This window comes from Cimex lectularius, unplaced genomic scaffold, assembly GCF_000648675.2.
Source record: "Cimex lectularius strain Harlan isolate CLEC.00 unplaced genomic scaffold, Clec_2.1 scaffold20, whole genome shotgun sequence".
NCBI classification, from domain to species: Eukaryota; Metazoa; Arthropoda; class Insecta; order Hemiptera; family Cimicidae; genus Cimex; species Cimex lectularius.
Window position 1 is genome coordinate 1,365,721 of NW_019392641.1, and position 24,602 is coordinate 1,390,322.

Here is a 24,602-nt window from a genome sequence, read left to right on the forward strand (position 1 = left end):
ATTAAAAAGCTTACTTTATATTGTATTAAATTTATAATTTATTATTAACGATATGATATTTTGAAAGATATGACCATCTTGAATCTGTGATTTAAGTTACATTGTATTATTTTTTAGCAATATAAAGAAAAAGAAAAATTTACTTGCCGACAAGCCGCATAGCCAAATGGAAGAAGGCCTATTTTTTTTGTTAAACTATTTGTTTTTTAAATTAGAAATATAATTTTTGATGTTTTTTTACTATTTTTTCTTATGAAATTTTTCGTAATAAATTTATTTTAAATTTTTTATAATATTTATTTAACATTAAGGAAGTTTTAATATTATTTTAAGAGTTAGTAGTCACAATTTTAAATATTGGATTTTTAAATTAGCTTTATTTATGTATTTTTTAATTATTAACAAAATAAATGTAATTATTTTTATATATTTTTGTGAATTTTTTGTTTTTTTAAACATCGGAACATACTAGGGATATTTGGCTGTAATCAGTTTATTTAATTTAAAGTTTTTTCATTATTTTTTGTAATATATATGCATTCTAACATTTGTCTTTTAAAAGGGTTTTGTTCAAAATAATTTTAAATGGGTGTATGTTTTGAGTAGTTTATATGCTGAGAAAAGGCTGTGTTACTTTTTTAAATATATTTTATATGTTATGATATATTGCTATGGTTCTTCAACCCATGTTTTTTGTTTGGTCGATGCCTATTTTATCACATTCATCACAATTAATTGAGTAAAATATATTATTTGTTTGATTTATCTTTTTAGTATCTTTTATTTGGTGGGGGGGGTATAAACTATTTATTTTAGTTTTAGGTATAAAACCAAATTTTATGTAATCAACACCATTAGTGTAAGTAAGTTTTAATTGTTCTGCCTATTTTTTCTTTCTGATTTTCTTTAAATATTCTGATATATTGTTGATATAAGTATGTGAAGTTTTTAATATTATTTTCATTTTGTTTTTCCTGTAGTCTTTGAGCTCTGACTTGGGCTATTAATATTTTTTTGAGAAAATTTTTATATTATATTTAATTTTATTTATGTTTTGAATATTTTTATACTATATTTGTTTTATTAATATTATTAGAATATCCATTTAATGGGAGTATTTTAAAAATTAAATTATTTCGTAATTTTGAAAATCACCACATTTGCATGTATTCATAATATGGTTGGGTAAAAAGAATAGGAAGAGCAATTTAAATGTATTTTATATTTCTATGTTAATCAGCAAACTAACTTATAAACGATATTAGTACGAATTATGTCCAACGTTACGAAACGAATAAAGTGGCGATCTTCTCGGAATTATCCGAATGTTGAGAAGCACTTAATTTCAAAAATTGTTAACAGCCAAGCTTTTTTTTCTTTTTTTTATCAAAATAACATTCACGAATCTTGTTAAAGTTTAGATTAATGCCCAACAACGTTACGAAACGAGTAAAGAGGCGAGAATCTTCAAGGAATTTGAATACTGAGAAGTACAAATACAAAAACAATCCAACAAACAAATTGATAAACTGTATTTAAAATAACTTTATTCTCTCTCTTTTTATTTTATTACGCGCTTTAATTTGTACAGGGGTCCTTGTGCCACTCGCGGTTGTTTTTTCAACTTCAAAACTTATTGTTAGTAAGGCTGCTCTATTGAGACTTGCGACGAAAATTGAAATGGCTGAGATTTGAGACCACGTTTGAAAAGTTGTCCAATTCGGTCGGAATGGGGGAAACGTTTCGAGACATCTGCTTGATTAAGGAATCAGGAACTTTTGAATGACGGCTGAAAACAGGAAAATAACACATCGTTTTATCTGGCCGACTTTGACTTCTCAAAGATCCTTCAAGTAGCCCGCTCCAGCCTGCCCCACCCACGGGTTAATATTAAACACAAACAACTCCAGTTGCCACTCTAACTTTCTTCGATTAACTTGCCTTCTGCTAGTTTGTATGCTGCCGAGGACTTTCAAATAAACTCCTTTTGTTCTTGATATAAATGAGTTTAATTTTCAACAGTTCGTTCCTACTATTCTCCTTTTTGTCATCTTGATTGGAATATTTTTCAAAGACAATCAATGTTTGTATAAGGCTAATTATATAAATAAAACCATTTGAAAAAATATTTTTTATGACTTATTTACATTTTTTACAAAGAAAAATATTTAAAAGGTAAACACAAATGTAAAGCATGAATTGTAACAATTGGACATTTTGTGGCTTAAAGTAACATTTTTTTAGTTTAACAAAAAACTTGCTTATTTTTTTAATTAGACTATTATTTAATTGGAATTTTAATTAGATACAAAATAAGAGCAAATAATATGAAAAAAATCAAGTTATAAAAGACTATGTTGATTATTTTAATTAGCTCTTTGATATAATAATGGTATTTTATATTATATGTAATTTTGTAATATAAACATTGACATTTAATTGAAAATCGCATATTGCAGTGAATCGAAAAATTTACCTACCGTAATTAGTGGATATTTGCATAGTATTTAACAGTGAAAAACACATTAAAATATCAGTAATTGTTAAGATTAATTCTTTAAAAAAATAATTAAAGATTGCTTTGTTGTATTTTAAACATATCTTTTTAAACTTCTATCCACGAATCTTGGTTGTACGTATTGTGTAGTGTCCAAATACGTTGCGAGATCAATAAAGTGACGAATATCTTCAAGGAATTATCCCAATATTGAGAAGCAATTCATTTCACTCAAAGAACCCACAACTTAACATTCCAACCAACTAGTCAATGAACTAACCAACTACAGCCTGGCGAAGTGTGTACTTCAGCCAGGGAGGTCTGGGAGAAGGTCAGAGCTATCTCTGGCAGGTATAAACCTCCCTCGGTGCCGATACTAACCACCGATCGGGGGTGTGTGACGGAGGCTACGAATGTTGCCGAGGAGTTGGCGCTGCATTTCGCTGCTGTATCCAGCTCTGAATCATATTCCGGCACCGAGATGGAACAGTACAACATGCCCATGACAATGGGGGAGCTCGAATCTGCGTTGGGGTACTCCCGGAATTCAATCCCCGGGTGTGACGGTATCCTATATGAGATGCTTCGACTCCTTCTCCATGGCGAGAAGTGTGACTGTTGGAATTATTCAACAACATATGGGACTCAGGCAAGTACCCCGATCGTTGGCGAGAAGCGCTCATTATACCGATCCTCAAGAAGGGTAGGGACCCAAGTCTGGCCACGAGTTAAGACCGATTTCGTTGACAACTTGAGCAAGATCCTGGAATCCATGGTGAACGGTCGATTGTTCTGGCACCTTGAGAGAAAGGGATTTTACAGCCAGTACCGAGCAGGGTTCCGTAGGCATCGCTCCGCAGTAGATCATAGTTGTCAGCTCGAGGGAGACGTTCATGACACATTCCTGAACAGAGAACACGCTCCGGCCGTGTTTTTCGACCTCGAGAAGGCGTATGATACTACGTGGTGATACGCGATACTTCGGAAATGTCACGATTTCGGACTGAGAGGTAAATTGCCACGGTTTATCCGGGGTTTCCTGGAGAACCGTAAGTATCGAGTCAGGCTGGGAAACGTTCTTTCTAGGTATTACGTTCAGGAGAACGGTTTCTCTCAAGGTTCGGTGATGAGCGTTGCGCTTTTCTCGGTTGCGGTGAATAGTATCGCTGACCGCGTCCCTCCGCAGACAAGGAGAATGCTCTTTGTCGACGACCTCTGATTCTACCACTCAGGTAAGGATCTGGCGGAGGTTGGCGGTAGGATGCAATCGGCGATAGACGTAGTGGCTGCGAGAGCTGAGAAAACCGGATTTGCCTTCTCAGCGTACCCATACGTAAAAAAAAAAAAAAAAAAAAAAAAACTAATACACCAAGCGCCTAACACATCAAGTAGCAAATGAAAAAAACGAACAATCAAATCACCCAAAACATAAAAAATTCAACAAACCAACCTACTAAACAAAAAAGAAACTAATATACCAACCAAAAACTTACTAATTAATACTATGATCATCATCGTTATAAAAAAAAAACCTTTACATTCCTCTTCTCAGTTTGTATACTATGATTGGAAGTACAGGTATTAACTAGTACAACTGTTTAATTTCACACAAAATTACAAAGTTGCTTACACAAAAGGAATAAAGATAATATAAGAAAAATAAAAAGAAAGAACAAAATAATAAGTATTTCTAAACTTCATAGATTTGGATAATAAATACTGAACATATTTTTTATAAAATTAAGAAAACGTAAAGAGGTGCAGGTGCAAACTGTTCAAATGATTTGAATATTTAATTAAATTTCTAGCTTTAACTATTTCATTTTCTAAACAAAGTAAAGTGTCTTCAACTTTAATTTTGCAAAGTTTCTATAGTTGGTTCGGGCATGTTGTATTAAAAATTCTTTATTCTTTCAGTACGACTTATAAACGATGCCAGCCACTCAGACTAAAATACTCTCGTAATATAACTGACAGCCAGGAAAGAAAATACTTTGCGTTCTCGCACGAGTTCTGTGTGCAATTTTGTTACTTATTTTTAATAACAGTAGTAATTTAAGAAAGAGGTCTTTATATCCTGGCACTGCATACCTTGATAAGGGGTGTTTTCTACTAATTTCTTAGCAATTTTTATTCTTTTTAAATGCAAATTTTCCTCTTTTCGCGAAATACAACTATCTTAATAATATTAATTCAGATTATATTTTTTGTATGGTTTTAATGCTTATTTATTTTTGTTACTTGTCTTAAAGGTCAAGAGTGTGTTGGTCACGTGGAGTTTCACCCACGAAAAATAACTGGCTGCCACGGTAGAGTAGAAACTATATTGAAATAAAGGTTTCAATAAGGATATTTCGTGAGGAGCATAGCGATGGCTCTTCTTAATAATAAAGAGGGTTATATTCTGAGAATTTCCTTTGCTCGCAAAACACTCCATACGTCCCGGATCATAACTGCACTTTTCGTTGCATATTTTAGCGATCGGATCATTCTCCATAAAGCTACAAGTTACTCACCCTTGTGAAAACGCTGCTCGTCTTAGAAACATATTAAATTGAAATCGACTTTTGGAGTGCCGAATCGTTGAACAACCTTCCCATCAAAAAACTGAAGTTTAACTTTAAACAACAAATAAAAGTTCGTCTTTATTTTGTATCTTTTTACTGTTCAAGACTGACGGTAAAAAATTGTCTAATTAAAAGAAGTGAAAAAAAAACTATATACGTATTAAACAAGATAACAAAATTAAAACAAAACTATATTGAATGGACATAAACAAATATAATAAAAATAATACATTCTTACAGCTACCATAAACGTGATCAGGGTTGAATCCAATTAAGAAGGAAACGTTCAGATCCTTTGTCAAGTTTTCTTTTTCCTGCATCTAAGTAAATACGAATCATCAATTTCCATTATAGATGTATACATACATAAATATTTTATATCTGTTAACCATTTAAAACAGTAATTATTGATTCGTAGTAAATTTCCTCGAAAGCTTGACGAAGTCTGAGTTTTTTTAACTTTTTTAATTGACTTCAGCTTTGATCGACTTTTAACATAAAACAATAGGAACGTTGGTCACTAATTATATCTTACTATACTACTTTTAAGCACATAACGATAAAAAAAAATTATCAGTGAAATATTTTAACAGTATTGTTCTGGCGTTCGTTATACCATTGTGCAATACAGAGCGGAATTTCGGAATGGTATAACTCTAGCGCCGTGTTTCTTTGTTCAATTAAAAAAAATTATATTAGGTTTAATATCGTTTGTTTAATAATTGCTCACTTTAATTACATTTTTATTTGAAATTATGGCGTATTATATTTCTTTCTTATGCACAAAAAAAGAAAAAAATAATATTATAATGGTATTATGTTTATTACGTAAATAATAAATAAGGGAAAAATAATTTGCAAGGAAATCTATTGGAAAGGTATTATTTTCCCACCAAACATGTTGTCAGATGTAAATTTAATTACATAGACGAGCTAAGAATTCTGGAAGTCGCAATTGTTCGAGCCGATTTGCCGACATCTCTGTCAGATAAACACAGTTACATAACGGGTTATTGTTATATTTTAGAAACACCGGCCGGAACTGGCCATTGTACGGTTATTTAACTCCGGTCCCCTTTTGTATCACTCCTCTCCTCTCAACAATATCTATTGTGAAAAACGGTGACCATTTTTATTTACGCACTGTCATCCTCTCTCAGGAGAGAAACTAATCCCCTTCTAATATAATTGATTAAAATTAATCCTGCTCTTAGTCTCCTGCAGGTATATAAGAGATTATAAACATTTATTTTGACAAAAAATGTCCTCAGAGAACAATAGACGAAAGTATGTCGAGTGACGAATGTTTAATATTATTAACTGCGTTTCTAACTATTTATTATTAGTCTCGAAAACCTCTTGTATGTAAAATAAATTTTAGTATTTTATAAATCATAGACAATGTTAAAAAAAAGGACGATAAAAAATAATTTGAACACTACAGAGCCTTTAATTTGGAAAGACGAAGGGCATCAAATAAAAAAAAAATTAAACACCTTGCAATAACGTTATTAAATTTTTATAAGATCTCTTTATATAGTTTAGTTAATAAAATATCAATTTTGTACATTGTGCCATGCAATGCAATAAAAATACAATAAATTAATAAAATTTAATTGATTTTTCGAAAGAAACAAACTTTTTATCTCACCTTATCAGTAAAGTTATGTAATATTTACACAAGCAAGCAAATAAAAAAAAAAATTCTTGTTTATTTTCATAGCATCATTGCTTTTAATGTTTGCTCATTTCGACAAATATCGAGGAGAGGTTTTTTTATTTGAAGTTTCTATTTTATGTAAATAGCTAATTATTCACCAAGTTTTATATTTTTCTGTTTAGAAGAACTTATCTCCTACTACACTGCGTTTTCCTTTTATCCTATTTGTCATCGTTTATCAAGGCTCGTTTTTTCTTATTTAAGAATATATTTTATGCTTTCACCACCCATTCTCTTTATTTTTTTGGACAGTCTCTTTCTCTTTTTTTCTAGATATGATTCTTTCTGTTATTGTTGATCTGAATCTATCAAACAGCTGATTATAACTGTGTTTTTTAATACCCCGCCTTTTTTCCTCGTTGTATCAAAGAGCAACGTTTTTCTCCGTGATTCGTTATATTTTCTTATTGATGCTCCGACCTTACTGTAATTTTACTTTAAATGATAAATCAACGTTTGTTTACGGTAAATGTTATTAAGGTTAAGGTGTTAATGTGAAGACTTGTATATTTGGTCAAATGTATAGAAGTAGTTGAAGATAGGTGATGGTAAAACTCACCCTGGGGATCAAGGGTATAAACAGGGTGAGTGAAAGCAACGGCATGCGTTTTCTTATGGTTTGTATTCAGCAGAGAAAGAAACACGACTGACAAAAATAACAAAACACATTGATAAACAAGCGAAAAGCTGAAATGCATTTGACAGAAAAAAAATTGAGAATAGACAAACGAAAATGTCAAAAATGACCATGCTACAAGTTTTTCAAGTATTAGAGAGAAATCGTACAGGATTAACATGATATTTTTACATTAGAAAATGTTAAATTCACTAATTTCGAAGTCCGCTTGACCAATTAATATGGTATATAATTAATATCATTGAAAAATGGCAAAAAGGAAGGAAAATTCAAGAGGTGCAGTTGAGATGGGAAGTTAGTGTCCGAGTGGATCGAGGTCACGATAGCTCAAGTGGTAGAGCAGCGGCGTATCTAGCCAAAGATCGTGGGTTCGAATCCCGCTCGTGCCATTGACTTTTTTATCTCAACTAAAAACCTTAATTGTATTAGAAAATGTTTTTGACAGCATTTTCTTTCCAGTTTTAGATGAAAAATTGTAGGAAATATAACTTTTAGAATGTGTTTGAGCAGAAAATGTTTTGGTTTAGCGTTAAAATCGAAATGTTGGGTAAAATGTTTGGTTAAAGTTGTGAAAGGTTTAAGTAACCTGAAAAGTAGAATCTCTCGAATAAATTGAGAATCAGACATTGAGAAATAGGGTCTTTGTTGTTGAATTGGACATGTACCCTCCCGAAGTATTGATGTACGTTCACACATGCATAAAAATTTAATGTCAATTACATTGTTAAATTACAACATATTTATTTTGTAATGTATATTTTGTAATTTTATGTAAACCAAATTAAACGAGATGAGATAATCATGTGTTTTAATAAAAATTATTTAATTATGATGATTTGAAAGAAAATCCATCAAAACACCATAAAATCATTTAATGATGATAAAAACATAATAATGGAATAATCCAAGATGGCACATGTAGATTCTGCAAAGAAGCAGAAGAGACACCAACACACTTACTAATAAACTGCGGAGCTACACTAGCCCGCAGGAGGAAGTGTTTTGGGATGTACAATGTGACCATAGAAGAACTACAACCACTGAAACCGGGCCTATTAATCAAGTTTCTTGATGAAATAGGACTCACCGATGTGCTTTAGGCAGAGCACAGGGGATACAATAGCTCTTAAAGGGCGCAGTATACCATACCCTGAATCATTATATCTATCTATCTATCTAACTTCTGATGATAAAAAAGTCTGATAGGCATCGATTAAATCAGCGACCGGATTTTGAGAAACACGAATCCCATTCTTCAACAAGAGCGATTTGAATTTGTTCAATGTTTGTTGGAGGCGACGAACAATGTTAAGTAGTCTCTTTATCATGTTCCATAAGTGCCCTGTAGAATTCATGTCAGGAGAAAGTGCTGGCCAATTAATTGTAATAATCTCTACATCCTCCAAATAGGTGACAAGTCGAGCTACATGAATTAACTCGAACTTGTCCCCAATAAATGAAGCGTTGGAACCAGAGCTTTCAGAAGAACTTCCTCAACGGACTTTACGCTGTCAGAGATCCATTCTGTATGATAATCAGGTCGGTAGGGCATGGAGGTTGTTTCCCACCCCATACGTATCCACGTCTTCTCCACTCACCGTCTGCGAAGAGAACTCCCCTCAATATCCAAGTGTCCAAGCGAGATACTAATTTACAAATAGTCATCATTCGTATCTCAATGCCGTCTAAAAGCTAAGCTATTTTCACGAAGCCTTCTGATACTGTTTTAGAGCTCACCCATACATTACGGACCGTTTGTAGTTGACTTCCTTTGAAAAAAACCCCATTAAATGACATGAAATTAAGAGTACTAAACCGTCTTGAATAATCGTTTTTAGCCGTCGTATGCGGTCGAACATTATGTCTCGTCGATAGAGACTTCCGGGGGCCCTAAACCGCTATAGACCATTGTGGATTGTAGAAATCGGCACACCCAGGATTTAGGCAATATAACAGAATTTACGTCCGTCGTTGGCAAGATCTCGACTTAAAACCATTCTTTAAAATTTTTTTTTTAAACTCAAATTTATTGTTTCTTAAAGAAATATTATTTGCTTAAAGAAAGCTCACTCGAAAAGTTGGTGCTGGACAACGAATTATTAATACGTTATAAGTCAACTATTCTAATCTCTATACCTACTTACTGTAGAAATTAAAAAAATAAATACTTGTGTACGTTTTTTGACTTTGGGTGTATTATAATCATTAAATAGGATAAACTATTAAATTAACAAATTTAGTTTTGATAGAATGAAGTGGCCCTGTTTGTTATGGTGTTATATCTACTTTTATTTTCTGTTAATGTAGTTGAAATTTTAGGTTTCAAGATTGTAAAAAGCTGTCAAAATATTTGTTAACCTTTTAAAATGATTAATTTAGTTTCACTGTGTAAATAAAGCGGATATATTTCTTGATAGGTCGGCGAATGAACTGAGCGTTTTCTTTCTAATTAGTCTCATCTCTAATTTTTTCTAAGTTTTATCATGAAAATAGTGCCTGTCGTTGCTGGTCAATTGATATCAGAGGCCAGTTTTTCAATTACCTGGAATAACTCGTTTACTGCAGTATTTTCACAAATAATCTTAAATTAATATATGCAGAGGATTTTCGATTTATTATTTATTTGTATAATTGATTGGGGCGTCATATTTAGTGAACGACCGGTTCAAGTTGTCAGTTAAAGTTGGATAAGTTTAGTATTATTCAATATTTGATATGCGTTCTTACTTCTGATTACTGTGTTTTAAATTATTGAAACGTTTATCATCGATCCATTTAGGAGTCGGGAAATGTGTTGTAAAACAATGGATGGGAGGAAAATTCAAACAGTCCTCATGTTTTACAAATCCAACCCGAAAAAAAGAAACGACTCGTATATCCAATTTGGGCGAATAAATAACTATTTTAAAAATAACGTTTGACTGGCGCTTAATGTTTAAGGGGGAAATATCCGAAGAGCTTTTATTTTTTGACGGCCTAATAGAAAATAACGTCGAACCGATAAATTTTCGTCTTGGTGCTTCTTTTGTCCATGACCGCCCGAACGTGGGACCGGGGTAAAAATGTTTTCCTTCGCCAGAGGTAGCACGAGACAGAGAAAAGAGTGAAAATGAGAGAGAGGGAGAAAGGGAAAGGGAGAGATGGATGCTGAGATAGAGAAAGGGCGAAAGGCCTGCGCCCTGAGCCGGCTCCAGGCCGCCCCCTCATCATTTCAGTTCGCCCTTGGATCCCGGAACGACCGCCTCCGCGTGTTCAGTGATTTGTGACATCGGGGCTTAAGGTGGTCAACACCTCTCGACTCGTATAAGGTATTAAAGAAAATAAAATAAAAAAACACAAAACAAAAATACTCCAATAAAATCCAATCTTTAATTCCAGTCGTTAAAAACTTTAAACAATCTCAAACACTTCTATAAAGAAAATAAAGTAAAGTATTTATGAATCTGCACCAATGTGTTTAGAGATTTTATTGCTAAAAGAGACAATGCTTACTAAACAGTAGCACAGAAGGTTGTCTATTAAATTTAATATAATTTAGTCTACTAAACAGAACTATTTAATTAAATAACCAAGGCAACATGTTTATATTAAATCTATAAAAAACAATTTATTCATAATTTACCACATAAAACTTGTACTGTTTAAAAGTAATGATCCAGCTTAAACAGTCAAAAGAAATTTGTCTATTTTTAGGAATTAGTCTAACATTAAGGAGCGTACAAAAGTTAAAAATAAACGAGTTTTGACCTGATTGACATTCGATTACTTGCTCAATTAATTCAATTGTAAACGCTGTTTCGTTCAATTCATATTTTTACCTCAACGTTTATTAACCAAATTACAACTATTATAAAAATAGAAAGGCAATTTGTGATTGACTTGTCTCTACAAATTGAAAAAGGGCCAAATATCTCTGGTATATTTCAACTTCGGTTAGATAAATTTTACCGCGTAATGGAATCAATACAGCACTGTTTAAGTTGAGAATGTGTAAGTGAAGACAAACTTTGCACATGCACATTTTTATGCGTCCGAACTGAAAGATTGCTCTTTGCATACCAACTATTTAATGAGGCAATCACAGTCGTTTTATTAAAGCAACATTGTGGATGGTTCTAATGGAATAAATTAAAGTATAAACTCGAAGGTAATAACCAAAATGAAAATAAAAACGACAAAGTATTAGAAAAAGTAATCTGGCACTGCAAATGTGGAATAAATAAATAAAATAAATAGAATAAACAAAAAAACAGTATTAACTTTTTTTGTGTAAAAGGTTTGGATTAATTCTGACATAAAAAAGAAAAATATAAAAAGATAAAATTAATACGATTAGAAAGCTAATAATTAAAAGTAATGAATCAATTGTTAATGTTTATCTGAAATTAAATATAAAACAATTATAAATCATAAATAAATATAATATTTTTCCTTTCTGTGTGACTTAAAAAGTTATATATTAACAATAAGCCAATTAGAAGTTTATATTGATTAATAATCAAATTGACTGGGTATCTCATTTTTTAGGATATTTTATGTCACTTTATACAAAAAAGTAATATGAATTATGTAATTACTTAAAAAAAGGAAGATGGTACAGAGATAGAGGCAAACAGTATTATAATAAAATAAAATAATAATTAAATGCGATTAATACATTTTAAATTTTATTCTCATATTAAAATTAATATAAAAAATCATGTTTTATAACATTAATACAATTAAAAAAATGAAGAAAACCAATTATTAAAAATAATATTTTTTTATCTTTTACACGTTTTAAAAAATTAACGAACAAACGTTCATAGTAATTCATAATTAAATTGGCTGGTTACACCTTTTGTTAGGAAAACCAAGTTAAAAATTCTCATCTGCCGGGTTAAAAAAAAAATTCAAACAAGTAGAAAAGCTTTTAACAGTATTGTAATAAAAACTTTCTTCTCTTTTTATCAAATAATCCGTATAATGAAAAATACGAACGTAGAATTGGTCACTGTTTGAACTGGAATGATTTTTCTGCATATTTAAACACTTTCAGAGTAACACTTTCAGAGTGTACAAAAGTCTCACTGAAGAACAGGTTTTTAAATTTTGGTCTTTACCGATCATTTTCGGCCTGCTTATCCTCGCAGACCAAATGGAGAAATCTAACAACGATAATTTTTGTGCAATTAAAAGTGGAAATAATTTACATAAATAATAATAAATAAAATTATATACTTAATATAATAACAATAAAGCTTTATTTAATAAATTCTACTTATACAATCCAGAAAGATAATATTTACATCTTGGAAACTGTCATTCCGTCATAGTGATGCTGCCCTGATAATAGTTTTTTTTTACAAAGAGTAAGAGAAAGATTGCAAATGAGAGAAATAGAGAGATAGAGAGAGAGAGAGAGAGAGAGAGAGAGAGAGAGAGAGAGAGAGAGACAGAAAAAGAGCAAAAGCGAAAGAGGAGGAGAATAGATAATATCGAAACAATTGTTGTGAACAAGCGAGAATATCTAAAAATTGAATTGCTGTACTGAAAAGATGTATAAAACTTCGGAGTGCGAGCAAATTTAATAAGAGGTCGGCAATAGAAATCAAGCAAAGAAATGAGCTAGGTTTCGGTTAGTACCTAGGTACTGTACCTTGTGCATGTACAGAACTTATCTTCAATTTCGTACACTCTCAAATCCAGGTAACAGAGTTATTAATTTTTCTAAACTCTCACATCTCTGATATTTCCAAATTTTTACATGATATCAGGCGATCGAAGGTGAGCTGAAACCTTTAGGAAGAATTTGCCCCCCCAAAAAAATAAATAAAATCTTAAGGACGATATTTAATTACTGTTTATGACCTCAATCCGACGCCATAGCACCATATTCCCTTGAGTACAATCTGCATCCTTTTGTAAACACAATTATTTTAGATTTTTCTAGATTCACAGAAAATCCCCGTTGGTCGCGGTAATTTCTAAAAATATTTTATATTAATTCAGCTGTCTTTCTTATTGGCAATTCGAACACTGCTTTTCATAGACCTATTATAATTGGCTATTGGAGTAATTTTTATATTCTAAATCCGTAGGAGTAAATGTTTTAGTTTTCTAAATCAGAGGGCCACATTTCTTTCTAAAAAATAAATTCTAGCCATTTTTTTCCAATTTATTATGTAAATCGGATTGGCTCATATATGAAAATATACTATCGGTTCCTTCTCCAACATTCAGATATTCGTCGACGTCCTTTATGTATTTTTCGATTCGTGGTATTTTTTCTGTCAAGGGAGAAGCGGGAGAAGTCGTTTCGAATTCCCCACGAGTGATTGATAATGCCACTTTTCCATCACTTCTCTCTTCTCTTGCTCCTGTTTACTTTAACATCACCTTCTTTTTCCATTTCTTCGCTAATTCAATTGTATTGTCTGTTAATCCGGCTAAACCCCGGAATTCGAGTATTAACAAAGACGTACTGTAAAACAAGAAAAGGGAATAGTACTTTGAAAAATTTTCTATACATCTTCGTAAATAAACCTGATAAAACAAAGATTTTGCAAGCTTTAAAATATATTTGTTTGTTATGATTGTTCATTTAATTTTTATTTAAATATTTAAAACTGACTACATGTAATTGGATGTACACAATCCAATATTTACCATTTCTATTGAAAAAAATACATTAATTAATTATAATTTAGACAAGAAAATTAGAACCAGAAAGTGAGAAGTAAGAACACTACAAGTAATATTACTAAATAAATAAATTAGATATAGATATATTTTAGGAAAACACATTTTTCATTTTATTGCCGAAGTTTTTACCTTTATTCGGGTCATCATCAAAACCACGTATAGTGCTATTCTTGGTAAAGATCTCATTTAAAATTTATTTTTAGTCGGATATAATTTTTAATCTGATATTAAATATAAGAGGGGAGGTAAAATTGTATTTGAAAAATAAGTCATTTATTTTATATTGCAATAATACAAAATTATTTTATCCTAATAGTCTACAAATTCTAATATTTTTTGCAATTAAATTCTAGTTAGAAGTGTTATGATCATAATTAAATGGGTTATTTCAACAAAAGCAAAGAGCCTTGAGCTTTAGGAATGTTGGGAGCTTCCCTTTCCATTCTTCGGGCCAAGATTAAACCCTGGAACTCCCGGAGAACTATCCTGTGTGGAGCAACAAGACCGAAATTGTAAAAACTCTCCTGAAAAGATTCTATTAAACGTCTTGTAAAACTATTTGCAGGGGCATAAAAGAGGAATCACGATGCCGAACTTAGCGACGGGCGAATGTTTAATTAAACTCGTGTGAAGTTGCGAGGGTAAGAGTTGAAACTGGGTTTTAAGCTCAATTACACGTTTACGTTCTTGGGCGGGGCCGGAGGCATCGAGCGAAGGACTTATTTCTTCCAACGTCCTGGAGATTGGGCGTTCGAGTGGAGTTTCATCCCCTCGAGGAAACCTCTAAAAAATAGTTAGGGCCGGGGAACAAGGGGTATTTCTTGAATAATTTCGTAGTGATTATTTGCTTTAGGGCTTAAAAAGTCCCGGTGGGTTTACCTGGATTTTGAACCGTAGTCCCGCAGTAATATTACACTCCTCGGTTGCCTATACGACAAATTTGAATAATTTAATTTATTCTAGTGATGACCTTACATGTTAAATGTACTTCATTTTAACTTGACAGAATATTCACGTATAATTTATTCATAAATAAAAGGTGTTAAAGAATATTCAGAGAATTTATCAAGGAACCTATCCAAATCTTATTAAATCATTTAGTAATGATCATTTTAAATTATTATAGAATTATTTGGTATATAAAGGGAAAATAATACCGGATTCAACAAAATAAAAAGAAAAACGTTACAAGGCACCTGAAACGCTCGTAGATTGAAAATAGACGGACAATATATTGTATCAAAGGCTAAAATTGAAAACAAATGTTCAGAATTAGTAAATCAATCAAAATTTTCAAAGATTATAGATTTATCTAACATTCGCCATTAAAAGGAGGTGAAACCTATTGTAGAAAACGTTAAAACTTATTTAGAAAATTGGTACAGCGAAAATAATTGGAACAAAGTGATCAAAGAGGTTAAATTTTTATGACAGCTCGACAAACATAGCAAATTATTATCAATTTATTTGACTTTTATAGGTAAAATGATACCAGGCTTAATTACTGAAAATAGCAGAACGCCAAAACATGTTTGCATGGCTTGTACAGAAAAGATAAACGAAGGATATAGATCGGGACTATGACTAATGTATAATAATATAATAATATAAAATAATATAATATATAATATAAAAAAAATGTTTCACGTCTCGCAGAGCAACCACCGATGCCACATACAGCTAATTTATTTGACTTTTATAGAAGAAAAGACACCAGATACAAAATCATAAGATTTTAAAAACGTTATAACACACCTGGAAAATTCATAAAGCAAAAATAAACGAACTAAAGTGATTAGTGATGTCATAATAACTGACAAATATTTAAAAATTCACTGAGCAACCATCGAAGCCAAATATTGTTAATTTATTGAAAATTAATAATGAAAAAGTTACGAGATTCTACCATTGTAGATTCGAAAAGTTGAAAATACCTCTGGAAGATCTTACACCGAAAATAACGGGCCAAAGTAATCGAAGACGTAAATATTGCTAATGTAATTGCATCAATTGGCAGATCAACCAACAAATCCATATGCTATCGATTGTTTAAAAACTTTTACTTATAATATTTACATTAAAAATATTACCTGATTCAACCATTGAAGATTCGAAAAGGTAAAAGCACAACTAAAGCAATCGTACAGGACAAATAAACAGAAAAAAAATAACCTAAGACTTTAAGACCTTTAAAGTAAATGTTCAAAAATTTGCAGAGCTCCTAGGAAAGCGTTGAAAACACAACTGAAACACTCTTACATCAAAAGTAAACGGAACAGAGTGATCAAAGAAATTAAAATTGCCTCGAAATGTCCAAAAATTAGTGGATCAACCAAAAAACAAAACTGTGGATTTATGTACCATTTATCTTAGAAATGCTAATAGATTTATTCACAACAGATTGAAAAACACCTTTTCTCTCCGTGAAATCTCTGTACAGCAAATATTAACAAACCATAGTTATCGGGGAAAGGCCAAAGTATGAAAAAATTCCAACACGAGCAATCCAACTCATAAAGCACTCACTTTAGTTTTCACAATCATCATTTAATTAACTTGTTAATTGTAACGTCCTATTAGAAATATTAATACTTGTAATATAAAAAGCAAAATTCTTACTCTTTAAAATTAATAAAAATGTTGTTAAGACATTAAAAATCATTTCAACCAAAACTTTACATAAAAACATTAATTAATTGAAAGAAGTAATTTGGTCCATTCAGACACTAAATATAATGGATTTAATAAGTAAAACGAAGTATAACTTCATTAAAAGCTTCCCATGGCCACTTCATATGTAGACGAGAAACGAATCCTGATTACACGACATTTGAAAAATGGCAAAAAAAAGGGAGAATTTGAAAAGTTGTAGGTTGAGAGAGGGACTTGATGTCCGATTGGATCGAAGTTACGATAGCTCAAGTGGTTAGAGCGGCGTATTGAGCCGAAGGTCGTGGGTTCGAATCCCGCTCGTGACACTAACTTTTTCATTTCAACCAAAACTTTACATAAAAGATTAATTAATTAAAAGAAGTAACTTGGTCAATCAGACACTAAATTTAATCGATTAAAAATAATTCACTAATTTTCATGGTCCGCTTGACCAATTAATATGTTTCAATTAATTAAGGATTTTAGTTGAGATAAAAAAATTCAAAAGGTGAGGTTGAGATGGGAAGTTAGTGTCCGAGTGGACTGAGGTCACGATAGCTCAAGCGGTAGAGCAGCAGTGTATATAGCCGAAGGTCGTGGGTTCGAACCCCGCTCGTGTCATTGACTTTTTTATCTTAACTAAAATCCTTAATGAATTGAAAGAAGTAACTTGGTCAATCAGACACTAAATTTAATGGATTAAAAATAATTTTTAACTGGGTGGATTAAGAGTTAACGTACAGTTTGAACTACATAGACTTTTTAAAGTTAGTTCTCGCATTCAACATGTAGCCAAACACGTTTTTACTTAAATAAACCTTCTGTGTAATTTAAAAACAAAAAGCATCACGCAAAGCACGTTTAAATTTGAATGTTATTTCATTTCCGTGAGATGTCATCAACTTCCTACCAAGAATAGTGAGATCATTAAAAAGGATCCATTTCCAGTGGAAATGAGCCGAGCCTCAGCGGCTAGAATAACAGTGGAAACGGGCCTGCCAGAGATAATGAGTTTGACCAAACTGCTGACAAATACTGTTTTCACGAAGTTGTAATACACCTCTCTACTTGAAGTGACATGATACTAAGTACTGTTCTAATTGCTGCAAAAGACATTTGGCAAAATTTCAAACCGCTTTGCTTTTTAACATGTATGTCTAACTGTCAACCTCTAGAGTAGAACAAAATCTTCTTAGAAATAAGTAGAAGAAATGTGGAAATTGTGACATGCATGGAGTTTAGATGAAAAGTTAAAAAATATAGCAATATAGTATTGATAGAACTCAAAAGTATTAAGAAAAATTTAAACCTCACAAATCATTTCTTTTTTAAGCAGAAGGTAATAATTAAAAACGTTAATAAACAGTAGATGAAAGCATTAAATTTGGTTTAATCTTTCTAAAATAAGCTAAGTTGTTGAGAGAAATGTTAGAAAACCTTCACATTAGTTCGAAGTATCAAATTCTAATAGCGTTTTCTTCTTCTCTCTTCTAACAGTGACAATGTAAATATTAGTTCTAGAGTACTTAGATGATAAATTGTTTGAGTAAATAATTTTTTTAAATGGGTACTTGATAGTGCTCTAAATTTTAAAAATATTATAAGCTTATGCTTAAGTTGTTTCTATTTTATAATTAATGACACCTCAAAATTCCAATATGAAAAATAAAAAAAAAGTATGAACTTGTTGTGGGCTCATTAACTAAGATGGAGAAATTTAAATTAAATGATGCTAGAAGAAAATTTGAAATTTTTCATCCAAAATGTAAATAAGTTTCTGCTTTCTCAATTACTAAGAAATGTATTCCTGATGGTAAATAATCATTATGAAAATTGTGGAATGTTACAAAATAAAAACAATTAAGAAACAAATAACCAAATTGTTGTTAAAATTTCATAAGTTCTCTTCGACAATGCTACATAAGAATTATTATTTCTCTATTTTAGAAAAACGTTATTATAAGATGCAGGTAAATGTGGACAATTTTCGAGGAAGAAAAGTCTAAAGAAAAAAGGAAAAAAAAGAAAAATCGCCGTCTTATTTTCTCCGCCTGGCAAATTTACTTTATATTTGCTTAGTAAGTCTTAGGACCACCCAACAAAATTATACAGCCTAGTCTTTTATTATAAATTTATTTTTATAAACAAAAAAATGTATTGATTATAATTATTAATAGTAAATGTTAAAAAGTTGAATGGCATAAGCAGAATGAATGTGGAAGTAGGGCGCTGAAGTTATACCATTCCGGAATTTGCATCTGTATTGCCGAATGGTTTAACCAGCGCCGGTCTTTCCCAGAGAAACTTGAGAGTGAAATACAGTTCACATTAAAAAACCCTTAAAGACAATAACGTAATAATTGTTAAAATCAATTTAATAAAAAAATAAAATTATGGATAAAAAATGTCCTTTCAAACATTATCTTTTATTTAATATTGCATATATATAACAAAAACTATGTTATTACATAATAGATTGGTATAATACATTAAAACCAAATCTGTAGGACTTGAAAGCATATTTCTTATGGTTTCGCTGTAATTTTATGAATTATTGAATCCACTTAATCTGATCATCTCCGTCGCTTTTTCTCATAGAAATATATATTATTTAATTACGTAAAATTAGACTCATTGTTCAAGATACTTGCTATCTGTGCGTAGAGGGTGAAAGAACAAATTCAACGTGCAACGGCGAAGCCTTATGAAGGAAGTGAGTCCGTTATCTGAATTAAAGACTGTCTCCCTATTTTCATTTCACGATTTCACTTCCCGAGTTACTCGGCCTCATTAAAAATCTCAAGTTTCTTTGGTAACTTTTAAGAAAGGGGCAAAAAAAGTAGAATTATTTAGGATTAAGCACAGAGAGGGCAATCACCTCAAACGTTTCCTTAATTATGTCGAAAAAAAACAAAGGGAAAAAATCTCTTTTGTAATATGATTCGTCTGTGAAGGCGGGCTTTCACTGATGTTATCCGAAATTTAATTTGAGACGCTAGAAGATTTAATCAAACGCAAATTTACACACAACACCAATTCAGACATTGTTCTGTCATATAAAATAAAGTTTAAAATGTGCTATTCAATTTTTCACAAAAACTAAAATATGCTATTTGCAATCGTATTAAACAATATTCTCCTCCTCGAACTCCTTTCAACCGAGATTTCTAATAGAAAAGTATTTGTTGTGTGAAGAAATTGAATTAAAGAAGTTACATAAACGTGTGCACGGTTGGAATGAGAGAAAAGAAAATTGAAAAGAGGAAGTCCCGTAATGGGGTATAGGCAGCAGATGATTGAACGAGGTTACCCGGACGAGGTAGACGGATAAAATGAAAAAGAAAACTCAATTTCTTTTGAATGGATGAATAGATGAAGAATATACATACGTGCCTGGGCGTCCTAGCAGATAATGGACTGCCCCACAATAATAGCTTCAGACTTATACATTCCTCTCGGGTTTATTTCCCGAATAAGAATCGAGTCCTTATCAGGAGCCAGCAAAGATCAAATCTTTGAAATTCAAATAAGTGCGTGATAATTAGCATGGTCTTGGAAACTCAATAGAAGTGGTGATTGCGCGGATCTGAACGAAAAAGAAACCTTTTAACTTGAGATTTGCATTTAAAATACGACCATCGTATTTGCTAGAAAGTAGATAAAATAAAATCTAATGTAATGCTTCAATTTATAGCGGAAAGATAAAAGTTCGGGGCGTAATGAATAATGTAAGCCAAAAAAGGTTTTTTTTACTTTGGCGCAATATTTACTCCAATAAGATCGTTTAAATTCAAGAAAAACCCATAAGACACTTTTTACTTCTATTGCACAATTTATGTTACACATAATGACTTATTTGCCTGATTTATCGAATGTTTTAAAGACTTAAGGCCTGGACGCCCTTGCCAACTTCAATGTAATAATGGAGGGAAATTGTTCCATTTCCTCTTCCCGACAGGTTTTGCCTCATCCTATTAATGTCTAAGGTTTGACGAGTTGATGTGTTTGGAATTAATGACACTATTTGATCTGGTATGCATGATAAAAATTCCGTTTCATTCAATGGCACGCTATAATTTTTACTTGTCGTGAGATTTAACACATATCACACAGTACGGAAGTTATTAACCTTTGCGTGTGACCTTTCGTGATAATCCGTTTAAAAAATATCTTTATATTATTTTAATAAAAGTTCATATATTTAACGTGACAAGGCCATTGATTTGCATTTAAAGTTATTCGAAAACCAACTTAATTTATGAAATTGCTTTACTTTATTCGCCCGTATTCGAATTATAAATATTTCAGCTGATTTACCTACCAAGACGCAAAAAGCACGAGTTTCGTGCTTTTCCAAACTTGACCATCTGTTATATTTGGGCCGGTAAAAGGAAAAGTGGCGAAATAAAGTTGGAAAGCGTAGATCTCCTGCGGCCTTTCTCCTCATCCCCTTGTCTCTCCCGACAAACCATCAAGAAACCACATCGGCCGTCTCATGTCTAATTCATCGGCCGACCTAACTCGGAGCCGCATGAGAAACCTCGGGAATAAGAAATTTCCGGGGATAGAAATTCCTCCCCATCACGGAATCTACTCTGAGTTGCATCGAATCTGGATTTATAGAAGAGCTTTTCTATTAAAAGAACATATCCTATAAAGTAGCATTAAAACATTCTTTTCAGCTTAAACTTACACACAAATAGACAGACACACATCAAAAAGCATTTCAGAAATGTAGAATATCCAAGGAACTTATGCCAATTAGCATGAAATTACTTTACAGTCAGAAACTTCACGAACAAACAAATTATTCACACAATTGACCAAATTCTCGCAAGGCAATCTTCTTTGACCATTTCTAAAACTTCCTTTCCCAGATGGTGCTGAAATTTATGCACTTGTGATGTTTTCCTCATAACGTCAGGAAAAATAGAAATTTGAGCGGAAAATGCGCCTAAATGCTATACGCTTTAGTATAGTAAAACGATGGGCAGCCACAAATTTTATAACTCGGAAAAATCTAAATGCAATCCAATTTTTAGAAAATAAAAGGAACAGGATAAAGATCTACTTGCTAGGGTCGCTGTTAAAAAAGTAAACATAATTATAATAATTGAAGTATTAAATGGCGGGTTACAGACTAAGATCGAACATGTCAAAGAGCTATGATTTACAGGAGCTATACTGCAGTACTAAGTATACGCGTTGGAGAGGCAGAGTAATGTGCAAAAATCAGTTTTTTTAATGGGGGTTCGCCCCCTGGAGTGTCGGTGTTTTTATTTTATTATTATTATTATTTTTTAATTCAGAAAAAGCCCGTTTCTAAGTATGATTTAGGGCCGGGACGCTTATCATGATAAAAGCCGTGTCAACGCCTTAACCGTTGCGGCCACGGACAGAAAGACAAAAAAGTTTCTACTGTCCAACATGTCATAGCAGGAGAAGCCCCTATCGATTTAGAGCTAAAACAAATGGCATTAGTCGACAAAGAACTTTAGAGAAGAAGTAAGATGCAGGATGGATTTCACCCTATTGAGAAGAAGGGATTGCCTTATAGATTAAGTTAAAGACCAATACTTTGTTGAATAACACCTTAGAACAGAGTCAGACAAAAGACACCCAAGCGAGTTTCGCCTAAACTTAATAGAGATTATCGGTAACAAATTCGAAATCTGTAGAAAGTTCTTGGTAGTAAATATACACCGCATTGCATACATTTTAATATAATTTTTGGGTCCTTTTAATTGGCGTATAAAGATGATAGCACAATTGAATATGGTGGAGGAAATTATGAAATAACATAATACCTTGATAACATCACTCCAATTTATACCAATACGTAAAATATTGGAATGAGTAACTGAGCCACTTCAAGGAAGAATTTAGAGAACTTTAATAACAACCTCGGGAAAAATGTAGCACAACTCGGACATTAGACTGCCGCAACAATATTCCACTAGTCGAACATCCTAAAGAACTACAGGAATTGAGGTGGAGGATGTATTTGCAATGGGTAAAAGCACATACCAGAAATAAGGGCAATGAGGAAGCTGAAGTGTGCAAAACAGGCCAACTTAGATCAATCCTTTTGAATTTAGAGATGTTCCGAGAACATTTCTAGAGTGAACAGCAAAAGTCAATTCATCAAAAGTGTGGTCTAGGACTTATAATGGAGCCCACAGTAAAAATATTTATCGAATGCGCCAAAGTCCAAAAAACATAAAGTACTAAGTGACAACGGGAAAACGCTGTTTACCTGAAATAATTCAACCTGAGGAAAAACAACCCTGCGGCTACTTAAAAGAACATCTTTTAAAATTAATTTCAACCTCTTTAACTACATGTAAAAAAGGCAATATTGAAACAGATTTTTAAGACTTAACAGGCTGTATATTTTAGTTGAATTACTTGTTCAAAATTGTTTCCTTTTTAAAGGACGGCTTATGAAAATGTTCAGTCAACATGGCTTCATTTTAAAAATGTTTTTTTTCCTTTTTGTGCATTATATTTTTGATTTTACAACAGTTTTGTTTGTGCTATTAGTTTATTTACAGTGATTTATTAACATCTCCCAGCATAAATTAAATTACATTGTTACAAAATGTGATAATTTTACAATACAAGGTAATACAAAGCTTACATCCACCTTTTGTTATTTATAAATTATATAAGTAAGTTAACATATTTTTTCTTATATTCTCTGTGTGGGAGTATAAGAAATATGTTATGTATGTTATCCCCTAATTATAAAAATTAGTTACGAAGAATAAGAAAATAAACTACATAAACACTTCAAACTTAAACTTTTGTTTTATATTTTCAGGGGATAAGATTAAAAAAAAAAAAACTGTGAGTCCTGTTCATTTAAACAGACGGGAAGGGAAAAAGTTCGAGAACTGAAGAATGCTCTAGAATCGGCGGATCCCGGGGTGCTTTTAAGCCATTCATCCTCATCGAAAACTCCTTTTGGCCGACCTACGTTATAATGTAAGCAGATGTATTCCGAACTGGGATACGTTGTGAGTGAAGGGGCTGGGATCCGTTCAATTCACGTATCCGAGTAAAAGGGCGCTTGTATCGGCAACAGCTTGTAAACGGGGCAACAGAGAACTTTATCATCTCAAATAAAAAAAGGGAAATTTCATGGTATTTGGGTTTTTTCGATTGCAATTTGATACGTGCAAAATCGATTATCCGATCCAAAGAGATCGTGAAATGCGGTCTGTGTGTGGTAGGTCACTGAAGGTCTAAATAATGACTAATTAACGGTCAATAAATACTACGCATTTTTTATTATTAAAAACAATGAAACTTAAGCATATTGACCTCAGTTCAAAATTGTAATTTGGTCTGCCTATCCTTACTAAATTGATCTGTCAGACGCATTTCCACATTTCGCCATCTTTACCTATACTGTTGGCTGTGGACGATTTTAGTGAAGTCTGGTATCCTTCTCTAATCCCTCTTCGCCATCTTTACTGTTGACTGTGGACGATTTTAGTGAAGTAAGGCATCCTTCTCTAATCACTCTGTAAGAGTCGTGAAAGGTCGGGGGTGTATGTCGGCGTTACATTTATTCGTCGATAGATTAAATCTGTTTTTAATCACCGATCGGACCAGTAGATTTCGAGATTACCTCTTACGTACGTACACAAAAAAAAAAAAAAAAACGAACAACAAACAACAAGAAAACAACAAACTTTTTGTGTTTAATTCGACATAATATATAATTCATTAAATCACTAATTTCGTGGTCCGCTTGACCAATTAATTTATTACAATTAATTAAGGTTTTTAGTTGGGATAAAAAAGTCAATGGCACGAGCGGGATTCGAACCCACGATC

General features: G+C 32.1%; 1 protein-coding gene across 2 annotated transcripts in view; it reads left to right on the forward strand.

Annotated features, from left to right (window-relative positions):
- Window positions 1–10,649: 10,649 nt before the first annotated feature.
- Window positions 10,650–24,602, forward strand: part of LOC106661487 (acetylcholine receptor subunit alpha-like) — a 356,838-nt gene continuing 342,885 nt past the window's right edge. For both annotated transcript variants that reach the window (XM_024229480.1, XM_014384928.2), the window contains exon 1: window positions 10,650–10,729. The gene's annotated coding sequence lies outside the window, so the exon portion shown is untranslated. The remainder of the gene's footprint in view (window positions 10,730–24,602) is intronic.